This window comes from Sorex araneus, chromosome 1 (assembly GCF_027595985.1).
Source record: "Sorex araneus isolate mSorAra2 chromosome 1, mSorAra2.pri, whole genome shotgun sequence".
NCBI classification, from domain to species: domain Eukaryota; kingdom Metazoa; phylum Chordata; class Mammalia; order Eulipotyphla; family Soricidae; genus Sorex; species Sorex araneus.
In genome coordinates, this window is record NC_073302.1 from 305,655,378 (window position 1) to 305,680,212 (window position 24,835).

At 39.6% G+C, this 24,835-nt stretch overlaps 1 long non-coding RNA gene across 1 annotated transcript in view; it reads right to left on the reverse strand.

Moving 5' to 3' along the window:
• Window positions 1-15,035, reverse strand: part of LOC129403446 (uncharacterized) — a 360,906-nt gene extending 345,871 nt beyond the window's left edge. Inside the window, exon 1 of the long non-coding RNA XR_008629284.1 lies at window positions 14,788-15,035. This is a non-coding gene — a long non-coding RNA (uncharacterized LOC129403446). The remainder of the gene's footprint in view (window positions 1-14,787) is intronic.
• Between the last annotated feature and the right edge of the window lie 9,800 nt (window positions 15,036-24,835).

A 24,835-nucleotide genomic window follows, 5' to 3' on the forward strand; every position in this document is an offset into this window, starting at 1 on the left:
ATATATAGCTAATGATGGGTTAGAGCAATAGCACAGCGGGCAGGGCATTTGCCTTGCACACAGCCGACCCAGGTTTAACTCCTCTGTCTCTCTTGGAGAGCCCGGCAAACTACCAAGAGTATCCTGCCCACATAGAGCCTGGCAAGCTACCAGTGGCTTATTCAATATGCCAAAATCAGTAACAAGAAGTCTCACAATGGAGACATTACTGGTGCCCGCTGGAGCAAATCGATGAACAACAGGACGGGACAACATGCTATGACAGTGCTACAGTGCTACAGATAATGATACATAAATGAATTACTATGCAGCATGACAAAAAGAAAAAATGCAAAGAAAATAAAATTTTAGATGGTCTTAATGCTTTCATAGATGACACTGTACATAACTAGAATCTGCAATGAATAGCATTTGGGAGGGCTACAGCAGAGTGGAGTGCTGTTTTGGGGGTGCATTCTGTGGTGTTCAGGAGATGTTGCTATCTCATCTCAGGGGATACTCCGGATGATGCTCTGGGCTCTGCATGCGATGCTGGTGACTGAACAGGGCCTACCGTGCAGAGCAAATGCATGACATCACCCTATACTGTCCCTGCATCCTCCAAAAAAAGCTACTAGTTTTTAACAACAATTTCCTATGCCAGAACCCTTTTACTGACCACTAAATTTGTTAAATACAGAGAGCCTCACATACTCCAACAGGATATTTTCAGTCATCCCCATCCCTAATTCTACAGCTGTTTTCAAGACAATGATAGTTCTTCTCACTAGTTCTCCTGAAGAGAACTATAGATCTCCTCACTTGCTCTCCTGAAGAGAACGATAGTTGTTCCACGGCTCAAGGGTTGACAAATACATTTTTGTTCGTTGTTTTCAAGATCTGGCTCAACCATGTGCCCATAAAACAAAGTGTATGGATGATCTTCCCCCTAAAAGCAGAATCTGTGGGTGAAATACCAGGATAAAGAAATTTCAATCGAGGATAACAGAGGGGCCTGAAGAGTAAATCTAAAAGGAGTGCAGTGAGAAGAACAGGAAGAAAAAGAATGAAGCATTCTGGAAGTGGAACACAGATAAGTTTGAGGTCATCAGGTCTGGGCTGTAGATATGATGGAACTAATAGCACAGAGGCAAAAAATATTTCAGCTAAAGACTATAACAGTGTAAGTCTCCACAGACCTTAGGAGAATGGCCATTGAGACAGTGCATTTGGGTCCAAAAAAAGGAGGAAGTAGAGGTATTAAAAATTAAATATATGCATATTTAATATAAATATATATGTATATATACATGCATGTATGTATATATGCATACATGTATGTGGTTACATGATGTGTGTGTGTGTATATATATATATATATATATATATAAAACAATAAGGCTTTTTGCCTGAACAAAAAGGTAAGAAGAACACACATCAAAAATTTGAGGCTGTTTAGAGGAAAATGGCTGCAGGCATTCAGGCCTTGAGCACGTAATTTCCAAAGTAACCTGTTATCATTTGTGTTTATTTTTCTTTAAATGAGGTACTCTGTGCAAGACTCAGAGGCTATGGCCCTCAGGATCACTTTAGCCTAATTGGAATTTATGTCATCCCATGGCCTCTGGGGTTCTCTAGTTAGGAAAGTCCATGCATTCAGGTAATGAGAAAGGAGAAAGCTCTGGAAATAAGGATAACACAGGCACGGACTTCAGGCTAACTGCAAGTCCCAGGAGCCCTCAGAATCTCCACAATCCGCCAGTTGATGCTTACCTGGGACTTGTGCCATATACTTGGGACCTCCAGTGCTTGCTGACTCTATAAGTGAACAGCTGACAATCCAAGTTATTAGGTCCTGACTGATGTGGACCATGCCTAGAGCTGAAGCCTGGTCTGAATTTTTCATTCATTTGCAATGTCTTCACATGACAGCATTTAAAATATGCAAAACATGCTATGTGATGAAGGTGAATCAGAATATGTGTGTTCTTCATTACTGACACAAATGTTATATATAAAATGATCTAACTTTTGCATCCTGGGGGCTCTGCTATTAGGCTTGGCCCTCAGTTACTATTCATAGCTGGGTACTTCAGAATTATTCTCTGCAGGGTTTACAGGACCCTAGCGAGAGACTGAACTCAGGGCAAACACTGCCTGCTAAAAAAAATTAAAAAAAAAGTGGGACTGGAGCAATATCACAGCAGGTTGGCCACGGCCTTGCATGTGGCCAACCCAGGTTCAGTTCGATTCCCAGCATCCCATATGGTCCCCTGAGCAATGCGAGGAGTAATTCCTGAGCACGTGAACCAGGAATAACCCCTGTGCAATACCGGGTGTGACCCAAAAAGCAAAAAATAGAAAATGAAAAGCAGCCCATCTTCCAGATTCCCCTAATTATTTTTTTTAAAGGCTTTAGGAATTATATTCCAGTTAGTCCTCTCTGATCAGAGATTGGGTGAGTAAAAATTGTGACTGAAGTGTCACATGTTTGAGAGTTTAGAGACAGGACATGTACATATAATGTCTAATCACACTCATTAGTTTAGAGGACCAAAATGAACAGCAGCAAGACCTTGGGAAAATCTTACTATTGTCTTCTACTGTCTCAAAAATATATTCCCCACATGGAGACTTGAATAGATCTGGCAGTTACATCGACTCAATAATTTTTTGTGTCTTTTAAAAGAAGAAATCCCAGACTCAGCAGTGAACCCTAAAAGACAGCAGCCGGACCCCATGCTGAGCCAATTTCACCCGAGCTCCTCAGATGGAGCTGGTGTCCCCTCTCTGCCAACTCCCGATGAAGCCCCAGTGGTCACAGACTTTCAGAAGAAAATCCCAGGTATGCAGGAACAGGCTCTGAAGATACCAGGCCATGTGGCGGCGGAGATGGTCCCTTCCCATCTCCCCACCCCTTTGGGGTCCTGGTTCCAAATCGGCCTTGAGCCAGAGACTCAGAAATGAATCTCAAAATGAACTAGCTCCCTACAGAGATGTCTCTGGACCCCAAGCACTGACATATTTGGAATTCCAGAAGCGAGCGGCCTCCCTTCATAATAAGCAATGGAAAACAAACGATCTAGAAATGCCCGTGGAAGGCAGCCTTGAACGGTGGTGGGAAAATTCAAAATAACGGTGGTGGAAAGGTGAAATGGTGGTGGGAAGGTGAAATGGTGGTGGAATTGATGTTGATATATTGAATGTATCAATTAATGTGAACAATTCAATGAAAATAAAACTTAAAAATAAAAAAATGTAAAAATAACAGAAATAAAGAGAGAAATCCCCGGAAAGACACCGTACATTTTAAAAACCAAGAGGATGAGAAGCACCAGACATGGAAATGAACAGTTTTTTATTGTATCACTGTCACCCTGTTGCTCACCGATTTGCTCCAGAGGGCACCAGTAATGTCTCCATTGTGAGACTTGTTGTTACTGTTTTTGGCATATTGAATCAACGCCACGGGTCGCTTGCCAGGCTCTGCTGTATGGGCGAGATACTCTCAGTAGCTTTCTGGGCTCTCCAAGAGAGACGGAAAAATAGAACCCCAGTCGGCAGTGTGCAAGGCAAATGCCCTACCCGCTGTGCTATCTCTCCAGTCCTTTTTGGTAATATAGTCCCAAATAATGCCAATAAGGATGGAAGCCAAAATAATTTGTAAAGGAAAATCTAATTTGCAAGTTCTGTTACTTGTTTCAAGTAAAAAGTAAGCTACAGTTTCTTTAATCTAGGGAAATGCCCATCCATAATGAAATTGCTTAGTCCTGCCTGGAAACAAAAAGTTATTAGGAATGAGTATTTAAAAATTTTGCCAAAAATATGGTTAAATGAATGTAAATCACTTAGTTGCAAAAATGAGTATTATACTTAAATAATGGACTGTAACAGACATTAATAGGATCATTCAAGTTTTCATAACAATCAATATACAAAGGCAAGCAATATAAACCTGCATGTATATTAGTTCTTTAGCAGAAATAAGGTGAAAGAAATTTGGACAAATTTGGGCATTATTTGTAGATATAGCTGCCAAGCTCTATGCACTCATATTCCAAGATATTATGCAGCCAGCTATAAAATTATTTCCTTAAAAAAAAGCTAAAATAATGATAACACGCAGGATGATTTGAGCATCATTCCAAATGAGCTCTACTATTAAATATAACTACAAGATTACTGATTTAAAAATATTTTACATTCTTGCAAGTGGCAATGAGTAAGTTATTGTTGATGATTTATGGGGAGATTTTTATTCATATACACTACACTTTTCCAAAATTAGAAATAAATGTATTAATAATAAGACATCAGTCTTAACAATGTTCTCTTAAGCACTGTTACAAACTCCTCTTTCTAAATATAAGAAAAAAAAGAGCTAAGAAATGTTAAATAACGCTCCCAAGATCACAAATATCGAAGTGCAAAGAACATTTTCTGATTCTGGCAATCTTCAATTTATTATATTAAACTATAAAAATTATTTTTTCAAGTAATGATCCACATATGAGCCTCCACAACCATACAGCACTTCCAATTATTCAAAAATGTGCTTTTATGAAAGCTATTGCATTATATTAATTATATTAAAGTCGAAAACATCCAGGCATACTGTAATTTCATTTTTGAGAATTTATCTTTAATCAATGCATTTGATTGTCAACAAAGATATAAATAATAATAAAAGCCATCACTTAACATTTGTGTCTGTTATGAAAATATTAAAAATTAACTAAAACATGCAACTAATAAAATAGTTTAATGTCTTCTGTGAAATTGGCAGAATAAAAGCCTATATTAACATAAAAGTAATTCTGTAGCCAGAAGATATTGAATGAGATGGTTAGTGTTAATTTTAAAAGAACTTCTATTAAATATGTGTTAAAGCACAGAATGTTGTACTGATAAGCATAACGGTATCATTCATATCTGCTTTATGACATTTTATATTTCAGTGCACTTTTACACTTAAGAACTCTAATATCAGATAAAGAAATACAAAACCTGTGTTTGAATTTTAATTATATAAGGCAATGTGAATGGTTAACATAATAAATCAATTGCTTTAAAATACATGAATAAAAATATATCCTCTGGTGAATAACAGAAATGCACTTCTAGACAAACTGAATATAGTACCTACATGCTTATTTCCAATGACTCATACATAAAACTTAAATAATTTTTACAAAAAAATACTACTCTGTAATAGTTCATGGAAAAGTTAAAGCATTGAGGTGACAAAAATACAAGAATTAATAAATAATGCATTTAAAGTACTGGCTTCTATTTTGAATACGCTTAAAAATTTCAGTTAACAATTTATAAGTTATATATAAAATCATACATTTCGATTCTATTATCATAACCAATAAAAGGCCTTGAAAATTATCAAAATGCAAGTGTTTCCATTTGATGTTACTGATATTTGAAGTGGAAATTTGAAGTCAGTATAATTACCAAAATTAAAAAAATAAAAACCTCTTTTCTTTATAGACCAAATGGAAGTTTCAATCAGCCAACAGCATAAATGAAACAAATGGTAAAGATGAACATTATATAGAAGAAGAAGAAAAAGAAGAAGAAGATTTAAAAAAAACAAAAAACGAAGTTCAAAATTTCAAACTAGCTTTGCAACAGAATTCTCCTGATTTAGCTTTGATATTAACTCTATCATTACATTTCTGGTTCGTTTTGGAAACTTACTATTTTACTCACCTTTAAGGTTTTAAGACTTTTGTCCTTGTTCTTCTTTTTCTGTCCCATGAGAGGGTTTTATTATTTTCAGGCTAGTTTGATAAGAGAGGGGAAATCCTGCATATTCAGAGTTGGAAGTCTATGAGAGGAAGTTCACCTGGTGAGAGTCTGGCTTCACAGTGCTCACCAAGGGACCAGCCTCCAAACAGCGCAAGGGACACGCCCCCTGGAGCATAAGATAATACAAATCGGCGGAAACGGATGTCAGGACTGCAGATCATGTGCCATTTAAGGTTGATGATTCAAACTGACAACACTCAGAAGGAAAGGAAAGGAAAAGAAAGGAAAGGCAGCAATGTGTCCATTTGTAAAGGCAACGCCCAGCTGCACCAGACGTTGCACAAGACGCCACCTCCAATGCCTGTGCTCCTTAAAGAAGATCATGAGGAGCGAACACTCACTGAAGGTCGCCTGCATGCACTAAAGCTCCCATATTATTTTAGGTCCATAAAAGTCGCTAACTCATCAGCCCAGGCCAGCCTGCTGCAGCTGGCACTCAACACTCACTTTGACCTTGTTCCCTGAGGCCACAAAGATCCCCAAGCTCTGCATAGGGGGTTCTGATTTAGGCTGCGGAGATGTTGGACATGCATTAGATAATAACTTAATCTTAACGGTAGAGGTGTTGCTGAAGGAATAAACTTCATTTGGGGGACTAGGAGCTCCATGGGTAGGTAGATAGATAGAGATACAGATGTGGTCTACTTTGAGGTGCCTTCTCTCCCTTTATTTTGTGAGAATTTATTCAAAATTGTAAAAATTTCTGAAGTATCTTTCACTTTTCCCAATACAGACAAGTTTTTCTCTTAATTTTCTATAACAAACATTATTTACTAGAAGCTTTTGTGCTTTAGACATGTCTAAAATAAGAATACAACTCTTCTGAGAATACACAATAGAAAAATGAATTTATTAATAATTTTGGTTTCAGGCCACAGCTAATGATGTGCAGGGGCTACTCCTGGCCCTGTGCTCTGGGATCACTCCTGGCAGTGCTCACGGGACCAGATGTAGCTGAAGATAAAATAAGGATCTGCCAGGTGTGAAATCAATGTGTTCTAATTCTTGCTCCCAAATTATTTTTTTGTTCTGTTCCTGTTTTAGATGTAGATTCACACCCTGTGGTGGCCAGGGCTTACTCTAGGCTCTGAGCTCAGAGATCTCTTTTGCTGTTGCTTGCAGGACCATAGGTGGTACCAGGAATCCATTCTATGGCAGTGGGGTGCAAGTCAAAAGATAGTTGCCACTGTATTATCTCTCTGGTTCTCTCAAAAGTTATTTTTTGATGAGACTTTCAATAGATGATTGGCTAGATCACTGTCTGTAATTTTTAAATGGACATATTGTTTAAAACATAGAAGCTAAGCCATGTTACTAGCAAAGCTCTTGTTCCATCATATAGCCTTTGGGTTAATCACACGATTTAAAAAAATGACTGTTCTGTCATTTTATTGGAGATGTAAAAGGTTTAAGTGGGAATGAGAGCAAACTAGTTGCAAATACATAATAATAGACTACAGAGTATTCACAACTTCATGGCTGCAAATAAAGTAACTGAAAGAACCAGATTCCAAAAACAGGAAAAAATGAATAATTAGTGCACAATTTTGCGTTCATCCTCATTTTTCAGAAAACACTTTTTCCAGCATTAGATTATTTAACAGATAACCCCATTATAAGCAATTAATACCCATCTGACTGAGGGTGAATTCCGGTCATAAGTGCCTAGAATCTCTCATTTCTTCTTTTCATTTTTCCATCTCTCTAGTCCTAAAGAATAAATACTACAGGGTTTGAGATAACTGAATGGGATGCCAGCAAGCAAACTATGAGGGCTGGATGCAGACTCCGGCAACACACTGTAGCCTGACCACCACAAGAAAGGACAGGAGAACTCTGTCAAGTTTGGCCGAAAAGTTGAAAGAATAAAAAGAAAATTATCATCATCATTTGCTTTGTTTGATCTGTTGGTACAGGGACATTTTCATTTAAAGATATAAAGAAAAGCTGAGTTTTGTGAACAATTACAACTTCAAACCTCAGAGAATCTTAAAAATTTAATATTGTATGAAATAATATCAATTGGTTGGAATACAAAACTATTCTTTTCTTTTATAAGTGAGTCTATGTTAGCATGGTAGTTTAATCACAAATACTAACAAAATCAGTACCGGCAATTGTAAACATAAGGTAATAACATTTTTTTCTGTACTTAACTATTTTAACAAAAATTTTCCTAAAAATCTGTAGATCCAAATACTGAGATTTCTACTTCTTTTAATATAATTTAAATTTGGTCATCATATAAGCCTTTTACTTAAGTAAAATTTACTTAATATAAACATCAACTATTAAATTTCTGGGCCATTTTCCCTTGCAATTTATTACTGTTTTAAAGGCAAATTACTAAAGTGAATTATGTTTTAAGAATTTTAAGATATACATCTTTGGAACAAATTTGCTCATAAGAAACATAATTATTTAGAATAATACTAAACTAAAATACAAGATCTATAACATAAGAAAAATATCATTTATCTATTATACAAAAATTAATACACTTATCGTGAAATCACAATAATGAATATATTTTTGAAATAATGAGTAGAAAATCTGATTTACACAAGGACTTTTGAAAAATATATATTTTAAATTTGTTAATTCTCTTCGGGATTTCAATGCATTTTTAAGCCAAAAGATAATGAAGCTACAAACACCTAAAATGTTATAAACGTGCTTTGAATAAGCAAATACTGTCACTTCTACAAGTATGAAAAAGTGAATTACAGGTACTTCTCACAGATAAACTCTACACTAAATTTTAGGAAACACCTACAGTATAAGTAACGATACACACAGAACACAAATCTACTAAATACAAATCTACTATTTTTAAAATCATTATGAGAGAAGCATGCACGCATACGTGCATGCTTGCACACACACACAAGCACACACCAGGAAAATAAAAAGCACATGGTATCCTGCTATACTTAATTTAAACATGAAATAAACTTACAAAGAAAATGTATGGGTCACATAAAATTAAAATGGAGTACCAAATTTATATGACAACGGGAAAAACCCTACAATTTGCTCAACCAGAAAGCAATTCTTCAGCTGTTAAGATCTTGGTTTTTATATACTTGGACTTCAAAGAATATAATGTGTGTACTTTGTTTTTTAATGTGATAAGAATTAATCAAACATAGGTGGATACTAATACTCTTAGCATATTTTATAGTTATATAATTTATATATGTTTAACAAAGTTATGGACAGTCTCTAAACTTAGGTAAATACTCCAGGAAAAAGGGAGAGAAGGAGAATTGGCATTTCTGTTTTTTCAATAATACAACCACTTAACTTATAAATCTCTGTTCCGGGGGATACGATTATCCTCCTCAAGACAGCCTGTCTGCTGAAAGCACACACTAATTAACACAGAAAATTAAAACACACATACACAGGAGCCCATTTATCATTTCAAGTTGTCAAATTTGCTGAAATATGAGTTTGTTTGTTATTACTGCTCTTAATTTTGTACTGACAACAACTTAAATCCAAAAGTATTTTCTTCAACATAATAGAACTCCTGAATACTGTGTAACTTTTTCAGCTCTGTTCCTAACTCTTTGAACCAATTGATGTTGGCTATTACCCATTGTACAGCCAAAATTTCTTGTATTTTGGTCCAAAGGGTAATGTGAATTGATCTTTCTGCTTCAATTAACACTTAATGAATTACTGATTGGGCTGCAAGGCAAAAGAAAGTAAGTTTCAATGTAAACCACTAATGAATTGATATTGGCAATCATGGTGAGATCTCATTAAATATATCTATGTTATAGAAACATTAAAATCAAGTTTACTAAGGAAACTCATTTTAAAAACCGGAAGGTTTGCCATGACACACGTAGGGGCTTCTTTACCTTGCCCCCACACTCATTACAGGAAGGTGAGAAGTACAAGTTTTCTTTCACAGTTGCCCGGGACAGAACTTCAAAAAATTCTACAGAATCAGCATTGTTTGTGATGGCCCAGTTTGTGCAAAAGTGCTCTAAATCCAATGCTAGCACCAAAGACCCTGTCTTAAGATGATGATCAATATTTATTACAAAAAGCCAGCAGATTCCAAAATACACTGTACTTAATCTGGCTGCATGTGATTTGTATTCTACCTATATATATGTATTTGTAGATTTATATTGTCTGTAGCTATATGTTCCTCTATATGATTCATACCATTAATAAGATAACTATAAATGTGGTGATCAAACATTTTTGCATCACAAAGACAGTGATGTCACTGCGAACACAGTTATTCAACCTTTTACAAGGGTATCAGAGATTCCACTGGTATATAAAGTGTTCTAAAAATAGTTTAACCATTTTGAAACCTCTAAAACATTTTAATTAGAAAGATGGAAAAATGGGGGATGCATTTGGCTATTGTGAAAAATAAAAAAAAATCACTCTCGCGTCTTGATATAAATTCTAGAAAAGTGTGTTTGAGTAATATAAGGTAGAGGTTTTTTTGTTACTGACTTCCCATATTTTAAATATCTTTTTCTCCATTCACCAAATTTCTTCCGTCTGTGGAAAAAATAGGAAGTTTTAGTGCTATAATTATCCATAAGTGGTGGCAAAAATCCAGGATTTTCCACTAATTTGATACCATTTTGATCCATTCATATACCTATTTAGTAATAACTCATAAGAATAATTTCTAAATTAATATCTGATGAAAATGTGGATGTATGGATGGTAGTTTTCCACCATTGCAAAGAAACATCTAGTCTGTTTCCTCTAACAGCTACTACCTTTAAATAACACAGAAATAACCTATTTAATATGTTGTGTGTGAATAATCACAAACATTATGGAACTTTGGTGAATAGGAAGGAGACTTACCCAAACATAATTTTATGACCAAATAACTTCAAAACCATAGACAGAACTAGAAACTCTCTATTCAATCCCATAAAAAAGAAACAACTGAGGCCACTCGGAATTCAGAAAGAATTTTAGATAATCAGTGAAATAAAATATATTCCTAATACCCTTGCTATAAGAGCACAATTAAAAATTGTGTGGTGATTATATACATATAAGTTTATATGGGTATTTATAAATTATATTTAATTTATTTTCTTGGTTGAGTTTTGTAATGTAGAGTGTGGGTGGAAATTTAAATAATCCTTAAATGTCAAGGTATTTGCAATTAATATCTCATTAGCACATAAAGATTAAGTGAAAGAACTAACTAATGCTTGAAATATTATTTGAATTAAATCATAGGATCACCATTTCTAAGACCTATTTAAAGATAGATTTTAACTGTGATGTTCATCAACAATAATACTTTTTATATTTCTATTATTTCCTTATAAAGCTTGAAATAATTTCTTCAAGTTTAGAACTAACGGAGCCCAATTAAAAACCTAAGTCTCAAATACATACATATTTTCTATATAAGTGAAGGCATATTTAGTCATAATTGACATTGCAAAGGAAATCAGACAGGAGGGCAACAAGGTAGAAATTAAAGGATAAAAAGGTTTCATCCTTTGTTGCAGTCTCTGACTGACAAAGCTATTAAATTTCTTAGACAATAATTTAATGGAGAAGGAAACAAAAGTCAGAGTTGCTTCATATCTCTCAACCCTCTCTATGTTTTTTTGAAGCCTAATTCAGTTGAAATATAGTTAAGTCTAAATCTACCAGCTATGCTTTGTGTACTCGGGAGCAAACTATCCAAGATGGCTATTACAAAAGAAAGTTCTGAGAGAACAAATGAACCTACAAACAATACTCAAAGTGGGCAAAAATCACTCAAAATGTGCAAATAGTGGGTGGCTGACAGGCTTTAAGTGTTACCATGAGACTTAGATAAAATTTACACTGATCAGTTAACAAATATTTTTAAAGAACCCACTTGTGATACTATAGTTTTTTAAATACAAAGTAATAAAAATATTTTCCTAACTCACTCATCAACATAGCACCCTGCCATTTTAATTAACAGAAACCCTATATCTCTACACCTATCTAATCAATGCCCCCCATGAAATGTGAACCCCCAATTCATTACTCTTACACAATTCAACCAAATAAAGCTCATTAGATAAACTCACTAAAGTACATAAAGAGGATATGGACAATTCTTTAAGTTCAACAGCATGATGTAGCTACATATCAACTTTACACTTAAGTTATATCACTTTGGTGAACAATTGAGATGGAGCTCCTGTCAAAGAACTAAAACACTCCACTTTTTCTTGGGAATTGTATATAGCATAAAATTGGTAAGGTTATTGATGCACTTTTATCATATTTAACTAAATTAACATTGCTGATTTGTAAATTATGAAAAAAAAATCTGACAAGCTTGAAGAATTTACAATAGTTAATAGTGATAGTAAACAAGCAAATAGTCATTATTTCTTTTTTCTCACAAACTTAGACCTTTCAACAAGGTATACAACTTTCAGTACATTGCACTAAAATCCTTTTGTTTCTGCACATGTGAGGGGGCATGATTTATGATAAATTTAGAAGCCACCACAATCATTTCACCCGTGTGACAATAGACAAGACAAGAATCAGACAGACAATTAGATTCTTTTACAAGATGCTGAATTCTAAGTCTTCATATGACATGACTGGAAAAAAAAAGTTTCTGAATACACACTTAAGATATGTTAGATATTTTTCTAAAGACAGTATCTATGTCTTAGAACATAGTTGTGTATTTTTTTTCCAACAAGGGTGAGAATCAAAAGCATATTTGATTCTATAGTAGCAGGCTCTACATTTTCCAAAATCATAAATTTGTCTTTGAGTTGCTTAAAACTCTTTGTAGATAGGTCTAACTTTTCAATTGTTTAAGGAAATTACAATAAAGCCAGATGGGGCTCTTGCAGATCGGATAAGAAAGCTAGTTCAGTGCCACAGCTGAAGTACACACACAGCACAGGGAAATGAGCAGATTGATCTGGTTCAAGAACTAATTTTCCCTGAAACAGCAATGACAACCTGAAAGGCTTGTCTGTGAAATGGCTAGCTAATTTTTTCTAAATTAAAAGTGATATCATCAAACTACCTTTAAAGTTTTTTAAATGATGTTGGAGGACAGATGTTCTGTCCAAACTGTCATAGAAACTGGTCAAAGAAACTGGAGCTGTGTTTGTTTGTCTATGTGTGTGTGTGTGTGTGTGTGTGTGTGTGTGTGTGTGTGTGTGTAGAGATATGTCAAATTTTGAAGATTTATGCTTTTGTAGCTGAATGTCTGATGAATGTGTTCAGATCGGATCACACCAGTTTCAAAGTTTATAAATTCTCTGGAAGGCAGACCACCAGCAACTCAATAAAATTCATTAGAACTTCGATCCACATTTTCCTTTCAGTTCCACCTACTGTAAAATTTTCCAAGAAACAAGTCAATCTACCTACCTTGACTTGAAAATCACAACATGAGTTGCACTTAAACTCATGTTTTCAAACTCATCATGTCTTCAAATTCATCATGTTTACTAACTTTTAAACACAAGTGTTCCCGGTCTTCTAAACTAGAGCCAAATTAGATGACTATTAGAATACATTGTTTTCAATGGGAGTCCGAAACCTCACCCACAAAATTAACCATGGAATCAGTTTATTCATTTCTGAGAAGAATTAATCGCATTATTTTCTAACATGTATCCAAAAAAGAATTTTATGAACATATTTTCTGAAAGGTAAAAATAATCCCCAGAACTCAAGTTTCTGTAGCTGTGTCATATTTCTACAGATACCACATGTACAGATATCTTACTTGGGTTAGCACGATTTTTTTTTTTCTTTTAAGACCAAAGATCCAGTCATTCTCCTAAAGTGAGTTCCCTAGACCTTTGGGGGATCCTCTCCATTGACGCCGGATAAATCCACCTTCCGCATACCATACAGCTTGCCACTGCTCCATCTGCTGGATATGCCAACATCTCAGCACCAAGAGGTAACCTCTAAAAAGTAGCAGGAACTAATTCAGCAGGTGGCTTCGAAAGACTCAAGCAACTGTGCTGGAGAAACTTCCTGGGACTTGGGCATGTTGGGGGGTTGCACTAAGATCTCCCTGTCACCCTTCCAATGGTAACTGATGAACCGAGCGCCCCTGAGCTTCTGTAAAACACTAAGTCAAAGAAGAAGCCGGCTCACCCACGGTGAGGGTTTCACGCCCGGAAAAAAAGCGGTGAAATTCAGTGCGGATTCTGCAAGGCTCGCAGCCCCCTGTCCCCTGCACGTATCGGGGCCGTTCGCCTCATCTCCAAACGGGAATCCCACGCATAAAAGTTGTAAAGGGATATTTTGCTAAGCATGCCCAGCCCTCCCCGCGCACGCCAACGCCAGGAAAGAGAAAGATGCCACTCCGGACCTATTTTACCCAGCGATCGGGGGATCCCGGGGCTTGGCTGTTCCGCAGCATCTCGGCGGGCAGCTCGGGCGCTCCGGGGACCCGGCGGCCGCCGCGCTCTGCCTCCTCCTCCGAGTCACGGACGGGACGTGGGACGAGCTGGCCGCGGGCAGGCCGCTGTCCCCGCAGCCAACGCTTCCCGGCCGGCGCTGCGGAGAAACGGTTGCTCCTCCCGTCTCGGAGTCGAGCGGCTGCAAACTTCCCCGCTCGCGGGGACGTTTCCCTGCAAACTTGAACGTCCTTCCGTGCCCAAAGGAGCCGGGGAGGGGTGTGTGTGTGTGTGGGGGGGGGGGTGCTCAGCGGGGTCCCCGTCGGGAAGGACACCACCCCCACTGGCGTTCAGAGAGGGGATCTGCAGCGACCGGACGGGCCACGCCGCCGGCAGAGCATCCTCGCCCCCCTCGCGCCCCACCTCCGCGCCAGGGTCTCTTCCCACCCGGCTCTCCCCACCCCTGCACCCCCTATGCCAGGGCGGGCGGCGGCCGCGGGCGCGGGCAGGTGCGCGGCGGAGGTAAAGTTTGCCAAACGCGGAGCACTGGCGCCAAGGGCACCCCGCGGCCGCCGTCCGCGCAGGTTCGACCCCTGGTGCCACGTACCTGTCGGCGGGGGCGGGCGCCGGGCCGCGAGCGGCGGGGACGGTCCAGCCCCGGCCGCGGGGCTCCCTCCGGGCTCGGCTGAGCCGCGCGCACCCGGGCGCCGCGCCGAACGCTCAGGGCCGCGCCGGGCAACGCCGCGCACTCGGGCCCGAGAAGTTGGGCAGCTCCGCGCCGCGGCCGGCAACGCAGCAACACGTTTACGCGCAACTTTCCGGCTCCGGCGGCGGCCGCGGCGGCCAAGACAGCGGCCCGCGCGCGCGCCCGCCCCCCGCGCCCCCGCGCCGCGCCCCCGCGCACGCCCGCCCGCGCGCGCCCGCCCCGCCCGCGCCCCGCCGCGCTGCACCCCCGCTCTCGGCGCGCCCGCTCGCCCGCTCGCTCTTATTGGCGCCGAGGTGATGGCTTTATTTATTTATTTCCTTCTCCTCCTCCTCCTCCTCCTCCTCTTCCTCCTCCTCCTCCTCTTCCTCCTCCGCCTCCTCCTCCTCCTCCTCCTCCTCCAGCTGCAGCGCGGGGGGGGGGGGGCGGGCGGGGGGGCAGGGGTTGTTGGAGGAGCCGGGGCGGGGCTGCGGGTGCAGGCTAGCACCCCCGGAGGCCAGGGGTCAGACCCCGGAGCTGCGCGCACCTTGGCCGGGGCGGATCGTGCACCCGCGAGCTGGGCAACGGGCAATGGCCTTCAACGCCCCCCCACCCCAACACACACACCAATCCCACCCAGGCCGCCCTCTCCTACCAGGGAGGAGCTCCCCCTCCTGCTACCCCCTGCCAACCCCCTGGCACCCCGCGCTGCCTGCCTGCTGTCCCCGCCGCGGACCCGCACCCCTGGGGGTCACTGCGCCGCGCCGCGTGTGCGTGAGTTAACGGGGAGGGAAGCGCACCCGAAAAGGGGCCGTGCACCCCGGAGCGGTTCGGGTCGCTGCGGCGAGGCCGGCGGGCCACGGAGGATGCAGGAGGTGGGTTTGTGTGCAGACCCCCGGGCGCACTAGAGGAGTCTGGGGGGAGGCGTCTACAGACGCTCGTGATTCACCTAAGACACCCCGAGTTCCAGGGTCCCGGCTGTCGCCTCTCGCCCAGCGCCCCCATCTCCACTGACCCCGCCAACTGAACACAGGTGCCACCGTCTGTAGTCTGCCTGACGCGCAGGGCTGCGGGGATGAGGATGCGACCCTGATCCCTATGCTGCCCGCCACCCCAGCATCTCCCCGCGGCGCTGCGGGGAACCTCGGACGGATGCGGTGGAACCCTCGGGCCACTTTCGAGCCCCACTTTGGAGCAGCTTCTCGCTTCCTGTTATGCAAACCCCGTTTGCTTTGGGTTAGGTCTTTTGGTGTGTGTGTGTGTGTGTGTGTGTGTGTGTGTGTGTGTGTGTGTGTGTGTGTGTGTGTGTGTGTGTGTCTGTCTGTCTGTCTGTGTCTGTGTGCCTGTGTGTGTCTGTGTGTGTGTCTGTGTTCTGTGTCTGTGTTAGTGTGTCTGTGTGCGCGCGCGTGTGTGTAGGATATTTTCCATCAGCGTGAGCGAGAGAATATCAAAAGAAGTAAATCTATACTAGATCGCGGTAAATAAAGACGCCGAAGAGCGGCACCATATCAGAAGGTTGGGACCCGAGTCTCCCCCGCCACCCCCCCCCCCTGTTTGGTGTTGGAAACGGGGCTTCTCTTCCCGCCAAGAGCTGCCGCCCTCAAGAATCCTAACAGCCAGGACTGCTGGGGGCAGGGGTCTCCCTCATAGACACACGGTGACCCTCGCGGCTCACCGTTAGCGCCCCCTCAATATGCGTCTCGGTTCTTTTGCTCTCCCAGAATATCGTTCAGTCTCTGCAATGTATTGGTGAATAGCCACCCCTAAGTGTTCAGGAAATTTTCTTCAAAAGCCCCTGAGGTATGCCTTAAAGCTTTGCTAATTTAGCTTCTTGACTCTGCCTTTGGCATCTGGGAAACCCCAAGAGGTCAGACTAGAAACAAGTGAGATGGAAAAAAAGAAGATGTAGAAATGGTACCTGCCCCCCCCCCCCCACCCAACACCCTCGATGTCTGCACCCTCATTGTCCAGCTCAAACGGACAATTGCTATTTTCAAAGAAGGTAAAAGTGGAACACGACACACCTAATTTTCCCTGTTTCAGGAAGCACCTGTTTCTACAAAGTAGACTTTACGAGACCATCTTTGATGAATAGAAAGATCTAGAGAAAAATCTCCAGAGGCCCCTGCTTTATTGGCCAGCAAGGGGGCTGCTGTTTTCTGCAGACCTCCCTCGTGTCTGATAGGAAGTGAGCCGTGCCCTTAAGCCTGAAGGCAGCACACCTCCCTCAGATTACACGCAGGGCTTTGTAAATGGGCACCTCTCTGGAATTCTCCCCTCTCCAGAGGTAGCCAGCTGCTGACACAGGCATCCTTACTTGGCATCGCAATATTCCTCTCACACTACAGATAATTTTCCTGGCCAGCCATCTATTGCCCCTCATGATTAACACAGTGGGGATGGCTTTCTTTTCCAAACTGTTGTTCAGACACTACAGCTGTTCTCTGGGAATCCCTTGCTTGCTCTGGGAATCCCTTTCATGCACTGGGGATTGCTTTCCAGTATTCTGACGGAGCCAAGCTGCCTGGGTGCTCCAGTCCACAAAAACGTCTCTCTGGTACTGTGGACAGTGAGAGGCTCCTGAAACCGCAGAGATCATTACCCAAGAACTAGGAATGCTCTCAGTGGAAAAAAAAAATCATTTCGAGGGCCAAGGAGATAGTCCAAATAGAAGCACATTTGCTTTAGATGTGTACAGCCTGAATTATGATCCTAGTACCTCATGGAATCCTGAATGTCCACCTCTGAGCCTGATAGGCTGAAACCTCCAACAAATGAATAGCTCCGGGTATCTGTTAATTTCATCTGCTTCAATGACTGTCTTAAAGCGTTTGCCACACACACCCTAAGACCTGATTCATAGACATGTAACACATTAAGTTTGTGGAAAGACTAAAATTCTCAAAATCGCAATAAATTAAGGGATGCTATTTGTCAAGGGCAAGTGAGCCAGAGAGAAAAGGATCTAAAACTCTACGTAGACACATAAAAAATCGCAATGGCTTAAAAGATACCTAGAAAAACAATTCCAGGATAGTATACAATGTAACAAATGATAATTGTGTTGAATGTTACAATATTTGTTCGGCTCTCCAATTTCTCAAGGAAAATATGGAAAATAAAAGCAGATGAAAAGGTAGATGCAAATTAAGGAAACAAAAGCTGATCACAAGGCAAGTGTTGATAATGGGCAGAAGCCAAGAAGGTAGAAGATGGAGGGTAGTAAGCTGTAAGGATTTTCAGTTCTGTCCCCGAAATAAGAAGTCCTCAGAAAATTCCATGATATCTATTAAAATCCTGAATTTATGGGAGTTTGCTTAAACAGGAAATACTGATCAAATCACATCATTGAGATAAACCAGACCAATAATCCTCACATCTAAAGTGAAAAAATTAAACGCTCTCACTTATTTTTTCATAAATTATCCAGAATGATCATCTTGTCTGATGAAAAAAATTCAATCCTTAAAAATGGTCTTGAATGTACATTTAGAACACACATTCTCCCAAATCTCTGCTTGTCATTTGCAACCAATAATCAGATTATTGTGTGTATAAATACTTGTATGTATCAAATTGATATTATCAACCGTCTAGTTTTACTTGCTATAAGATCATCTAAATAACCAATGTGGAAGCTTAAAAGCAGGTTAGTTTTGACCCCTATGGCTAAAATATGAATGTGTCACAATGTTCAGCACTTAGAACTTACACTAGATAAAATTTGCTGGTTTCACAATGAATATCAAAGTTAATGAAAATGAATTCCTAATATTTAGCATGGTTTATCTCTTGCTTTTCAAATTCATCATTCATAATTATGGTTGCTATGAAAAATCCCTGGTATAATATACTTCCCTTTGTTACATATTTGCACACGCTAGAGCAAATATCATCTCACTTGCAATGATTCAGTTTTCCATGATCGCCTCATCTGTCAAATTGACAGGAATTTTCTAGTTAATTCCTCCACCAACGACCTCACAGGGGGTCCTAGATCCCCTGCCCCAGCCAATCCCCTCATCATTCCATCTTTAATCACTACGTCCAGGATGAAATGGGGGTAAAGAGCCGGGAAAGAACTTAGACCATTTTCTCAAATATATCAGAGGTGGGGGGAAGGAAAGGCAGTGAAAGAAAGTCAATTAGAGAACCTAGAGTTTAGAATTCTGGGCAATGAGAAAGTGAATTCTCCACAGACATGTTTGTTTGTTTGTTTGTTTGTTTTGTTTTGTTTTCCATCTGTGTGAAGGCATGCAGAAAGTGTAGGGTCAGTGATTGGACATAACCCCTGAATACCAGTTCTTGACTATAAAATCCCTGATGTCTAGGGACCCTGACACTTAAGTCCCATTCTCCCAGATCTCTCCGCATCTTGTTTACTCAAACGTCTGTTGGCCTCATTTAATCCTGTCATATTGAGTTTCTTCATTCCCCCTCAGCACCTTTTCAAAAGTTGACCTCCATCCTTGGAACACACCTGTTTTCTCCAACTCTCAGCATGCCAGTGCTTTCTTTTCTTCATCTCCTGTCACTGGCTAAGGGCGACATGCTTGCATGATGGATTCTGGTCTCCTGTTATTGGGTCTCATGTCTCTGGATACTTTCTAAGCAGGTGTACCAAACAACTTGTAATTTCACGCATCTGATAAGTGGCTATATTTTCTCTACTTTTGTACTATTTGTTCCATGTAGGGAATTACATTTTATCTTTGTCGCCTAGCTAGTGCCTCTCCCATACCATTCAGCAGGCCCTCATCTGAGCACTGTATACTGAGCAACCAGTGCCTGATAGGGTTAAAAACAGACTCAAGCTACTTAATCATATCAAATTTCACTTTCACTGTCACTATTGCTGTCATCCCTTTGCTCATCAATTTGCTCCACCAGGCACTAGTAGCATCAATTGTGAGACTTGTTACTGTTTTTGGCATATGGAAGACGCCATGGTTAGCTTTCTGAGCTCTGCTGTGCGGACTAAGTAGCTTCCCAGGCTCACCAAGAGGGGCAGAGAAACCAAACCCAGGTCGGCAAATTTGCAAGGCAAATGCCCTAAAGACTGTGCCCCATTTCAAATTTATTTTACATAATTATGAACTTTTATTATTATAAATTAGTTGGCATTTTAAAAAAAATTCAATAATATTTTCAAAAATAGGGAAGTACATTTCATTGGTAGTTTATGAAGAAAGTAAGTTTTGAAAATATTTAGCAAAAAGTGAAATTGGGGCTGGAGCAATAGCACAGCGGGTAGAGCATTTGCCTTGCATGTGGCCGACCCAGGTTCGATTCGCAGCATCCCATATGGTCCCCTGAGCACTGCCAGGAATAATTCCTGAGTGCAGAGCCAGGAGTAAACCCTGTGAAACGTCGGGTGTGACCCAAAACATACACAAAATAAGAAATAGATATCCACAATATGTATACATACATACATACCTCTCAGAGAGCCCGACAAGTTACGGAGAGTGTCCTGCCCACACGGGAGAGCCTGAAAAGATATCTGTGGAGTATTTGTTATGCCAAACACAGTTATGATAGGTCTCATTCCCCTGACCCTGAAAGAGCCTCCAATCTTTGGGAAAGACGAGTAAGGAGACGCTGCTAAAATCTTAGGGCTGAGTGTAATAGAGACGTTACTGTTCCCCGCTGAAGTAAATCAACGAACAATGGGATGAAAGTGATATAGTCATAATATCCACAAAGATAAAATTTGAAATATGTTTTATATGAAAATATTAAACATGAAAATATGAAATATATATTTTTATAAAGTCACTCTTGTAAGGACTTCTTTATGGTTTCTATTTTTCAGTATTAATACACATTTCAGCTCTGTTCTTAGTTATTATGTGGTCAGTACAAATTTAAAATATGTCCTGGAGAGCACGGCCAGGAGCTGTTTCTGAGTGCAGAGAGACAGGAAAACCCAGAGCTTCACCATGCATGGCCCAGAAAGCAAAAACCAAAACCAAAACCCCAACATCGTCTCAGGGATATTTATGTTACTACTAATGCACAGTATAAGAGAAAATAAGAAAGGTTATTTAAACACAATTTACAGCAAATATAAAATCATGCAATAACACAAAGGCAGTTACAAAATTAGGGAGAATTTCTACATGTGTTTTCATTTTTGAAGGTCTATGAGGGTGATAGAATGTGAAGTAAGACTTTTAGGAATAGAAATTTTGAAAGAAGTCAATGTAAGAATGGGCATTGAGGATGAGGTTAAAATGAACAGGAAAGAGTTCCAAAGGTATGTAAATGCCCTATAAAAAATATGACCTGAGCAATAATATAGCAGGTAGGGCATTTGCCTTGCATGAGGCTGACTTGGGTTTGATCCTCTGCACCCCCAAGTCCCATGGGGAGTGATCTCTGAGTACAGAGTTAGAAGTAAACCCTGAGCACCACTGGGTGTGGTTCAAAAAAAGAAAAAGGAAAACACTATTTAATAAGAGAAGCTTAACGCATTCATTTTTATGTGTGTTTGATACTGGCATCTTATTTTGTTTGAATGTTGTGAATGTAATTTAGCATCAGAAGAAAAGTATATCATTGAAAGCATTCATGGCAGTCTTGGATTTACAATTTAGAGAATTAAGAGTAACTTAACACTTGTTTTCACTGAGAACCCCTAGAAAGTTCTATACACTCAAATTAAACTTAGAAATAGGTAAATTCAGGATTGTTTAACACAAAGCAAATCAATCTATGTATTTTTCCTATGTAGTATCAAGTTGTACAATATGTATTTCAGGTATTAAACAGAACTTCTGTAAAATATTCTTCATTGATAAGAGGGATCCCACATAATGTGAACTACAATAGGAAGTAACAATATCTTTGCAATGCTAACAAACCTCAAAGCCTTGGCACTCCCTTTTTCCAATATTTCTCTGACTATCCAAAATAACTTTAAATGAAAATTTTGAAATGTGTGAATAAGCTGAGAGAAAGGAAATGGAATTCAACAACAAATCAAAAATGTACAACTGGATCTTTGTTTCCCAAGCTTATACATTTTGCAACAAGTAACAAGAGTCTACCAAATCTTTGAAACAAAGAAAACTGTCAGACATTTTACATGTATACACTATGAGGAAAACAAAGTAGTAAGTGTCTGGAAGGCTCAGGCTAGGATAAGACCCTGTGCACGCAAGCCTATGCTTTACCTGGTACAACAGCCTGATCAGATTCCTTAAGTAACATTTCAGTGTTACGAACTTGCAATTGGGAAATCTACATAACATGAAATGTATTATGTCCCTAATTTTGGAGGGTATCCCCAGTAGTGTTCGGGAACTGGAAGCCCCTCATTCCACATACCAGGCCATTCCTCCACACCTTGAGCTATCTCTTGCCCCTTTATAAAAAAGAGTAGGGTATAGTGAGTAGGGTGCTTGCCTTGGTTGCAGCCACATGGGGTTGATCCCCTGCACTTCATATGGTCCCCATCCCTCCAGGATGATAACTGAACTCAGAACCCTGAGTAAGACTTGAGCACTGCCAGATGTGGCCCCCCCAGGAGAGAATATGTTCCCTATTATCATGGATTTATCTCTCTTTACTTATCTTCATTGTTGATCTCCAGTGAAACATACACTAGAATTCATAACTTTATTTATTTGACTTTCATGACTTCATCTAAATTATTTATTTATAAATTTTTTACTAATAAATTGACTATAAAATTATAGTTATTTATAAATGTATTCATTAAAAACTAAATTTCATAACATTGGTTCAAATAAATGTATGAGTTTTTTTGAATAATAATTTTAATAATAATAATTTTAAATACCACATTTTTTTCCATTTCTCTATGAAAAGTTCAGTTGCTTTCCTCTTTGACCACTGTGATTACTGTTGCCATGAATTTAGGCATGTATATGTCTCTTGCAGCTCCTGTATTTAGGGTTTTTCATTGAGGGGAGGGGTAAGAGTCTGGGTAAGAATGTATATATCTAGAGCTTAGAATTGCTGAGTCACATGGTAAGTCTATGTTTACATAGAATTTGTGGAAACATACCATTATTTATAGCAGTTATATTTCACATTTCACCATTGGGGCAGAAATGGAGTGTCTCCACATTCTGGTAAATGCTTTTCTTGTTTGTTTTTTTTTTTTTTTTGTGAGGGTAAGGGGAATAGTGAGATAATTATCATTACTACTGTATGTGAAGTAGTATTCTATTGTAAATTTGATTTGCATGTTTCTAATGATCACTGATGTGGATCATTTTTCCAGTGCTTTTTGCTATTTTCATATATTATTATAGCCAAGTTTCTTGTTTAGTTGTATGAGTTCTTTATATAATATGATTATAAATCCCTTAACAGTTATGTGGTATTAGGACATATTCTCATTGAGTTAAGAATATATACTTTTCTTTGAGTTGCCTGTTTATTTTATTGATAACCTTGATGCTTAAAGGCTTTAATTTTTATGTTCTCCAATTATTTTTAAGGGCAACATGTACTTTATTAAGAATTAAAATCCCTAATGACCAAACATCCAACTTTTCAGTATACAAACATCAATGTCACTATTTTATATTTCCCTAGAATGCCAATATATCAATGCAAAACACCATGATTATTCTTGATACAGAAAATGGTCTTATTTCATGATGAAAATCATAACTGAAAATAGTGCCAAAATGGACTTACCCCAGGAGGAAATATGAGAGTGGGGTAGACAACCTAGTCAATAACACCAATTTTGTGTATCACTCTCTCTCACTCTCATCCCATTCCCCATCGATTTGCTTGAGCAGGCACCAGTAACATCTCCATTGTGAGACTTCTTGTTACTGTTTTTGGCATATGGAATACGCCACGGGCAGCTTGCCAGGCTCTGCCATGCGGGCAGGATACTCTCCATAGCTTGCCATGCTCTTCAAGAGGGGAGGAGAAATCGAACCCAGGTCAGGTCAGCCCCGTGCCAGGCAAACACCTAGCTGATGTGTTGTTGCTCCTCCAGTCCTTATTTTGTGTAAACTGGCTTTAATTTTTTTGTAACCCAAAGAAATTATGTTTTCATGCTGTATAAGGGAAATCACAAATCAAGAAGTCTGCAAATGTTCTCCATGGCAAGTTTGAGATTTTAATAGGTCGAATGGATTTCTTTCTAACTGTCAACATAAGGCACTCCAGAGATTCTTTTTAACCACTGTGGCTTTATAGATTTACCTTACTGCACAGAGCATCTACATTTCTCATTGTTCTACAACTCTGTAGCTCTACTTTTGTCAAGTGAAAACAATAAACCAGATTAATGCATATTTTCTTCTTTGTAGTGTGTCCCCTTGTCATACACTGGCTGGATCAATGATTGACTTTGTTTTTGGCTTGTGTTTAAGAAGGTATTTTAAAAGAACAAAGTTCATGCTCTTTACATCGTTAGAAATTGGTCCTCAAAGAGCACTGCACCTTGTCAGTGTAGCAGGCACTACCATGGAACAACAAAGGGGAGAAAAGTTACTTGTAAACTGCTTGGAGTTGAAGCAATTCATTTTCTCAGCAGAAAGCAGAGGAGTTCATCTTTTTAACAAAGAGAAATACCCTTTAAAAAAGTGAGCGGGTTCATTTTAACTGTGTTCTTTACAAAGATTAGTAAAACCTTTCACTTGGATTTTCATTCATCCTCAAGGTCATTTAAGGGAAGATGATAAGCATATCCGTGATGAGAGTGCTTTGCATTAAATGCAGGTGTTTGGTGATCTAATGATTGTTTGTCAAGAGAATAAATTGTTTTCTTAATTTTCTGTTACTTAGTATATTTGGAAACAGTCTTCAACTTTCAATGAGTTGTTTTCTCATTTTCTCTGGAAACTCAGAACATTTACTCTTATGATAGACCTTTGTGACATAATGGTTATTTTCCCTTTCAGTGAATAAAGAAAAGAAATTATGTCTAATTATTTTTTATTTTATTTATATTTAGTTTTTTACATTTATACATGGA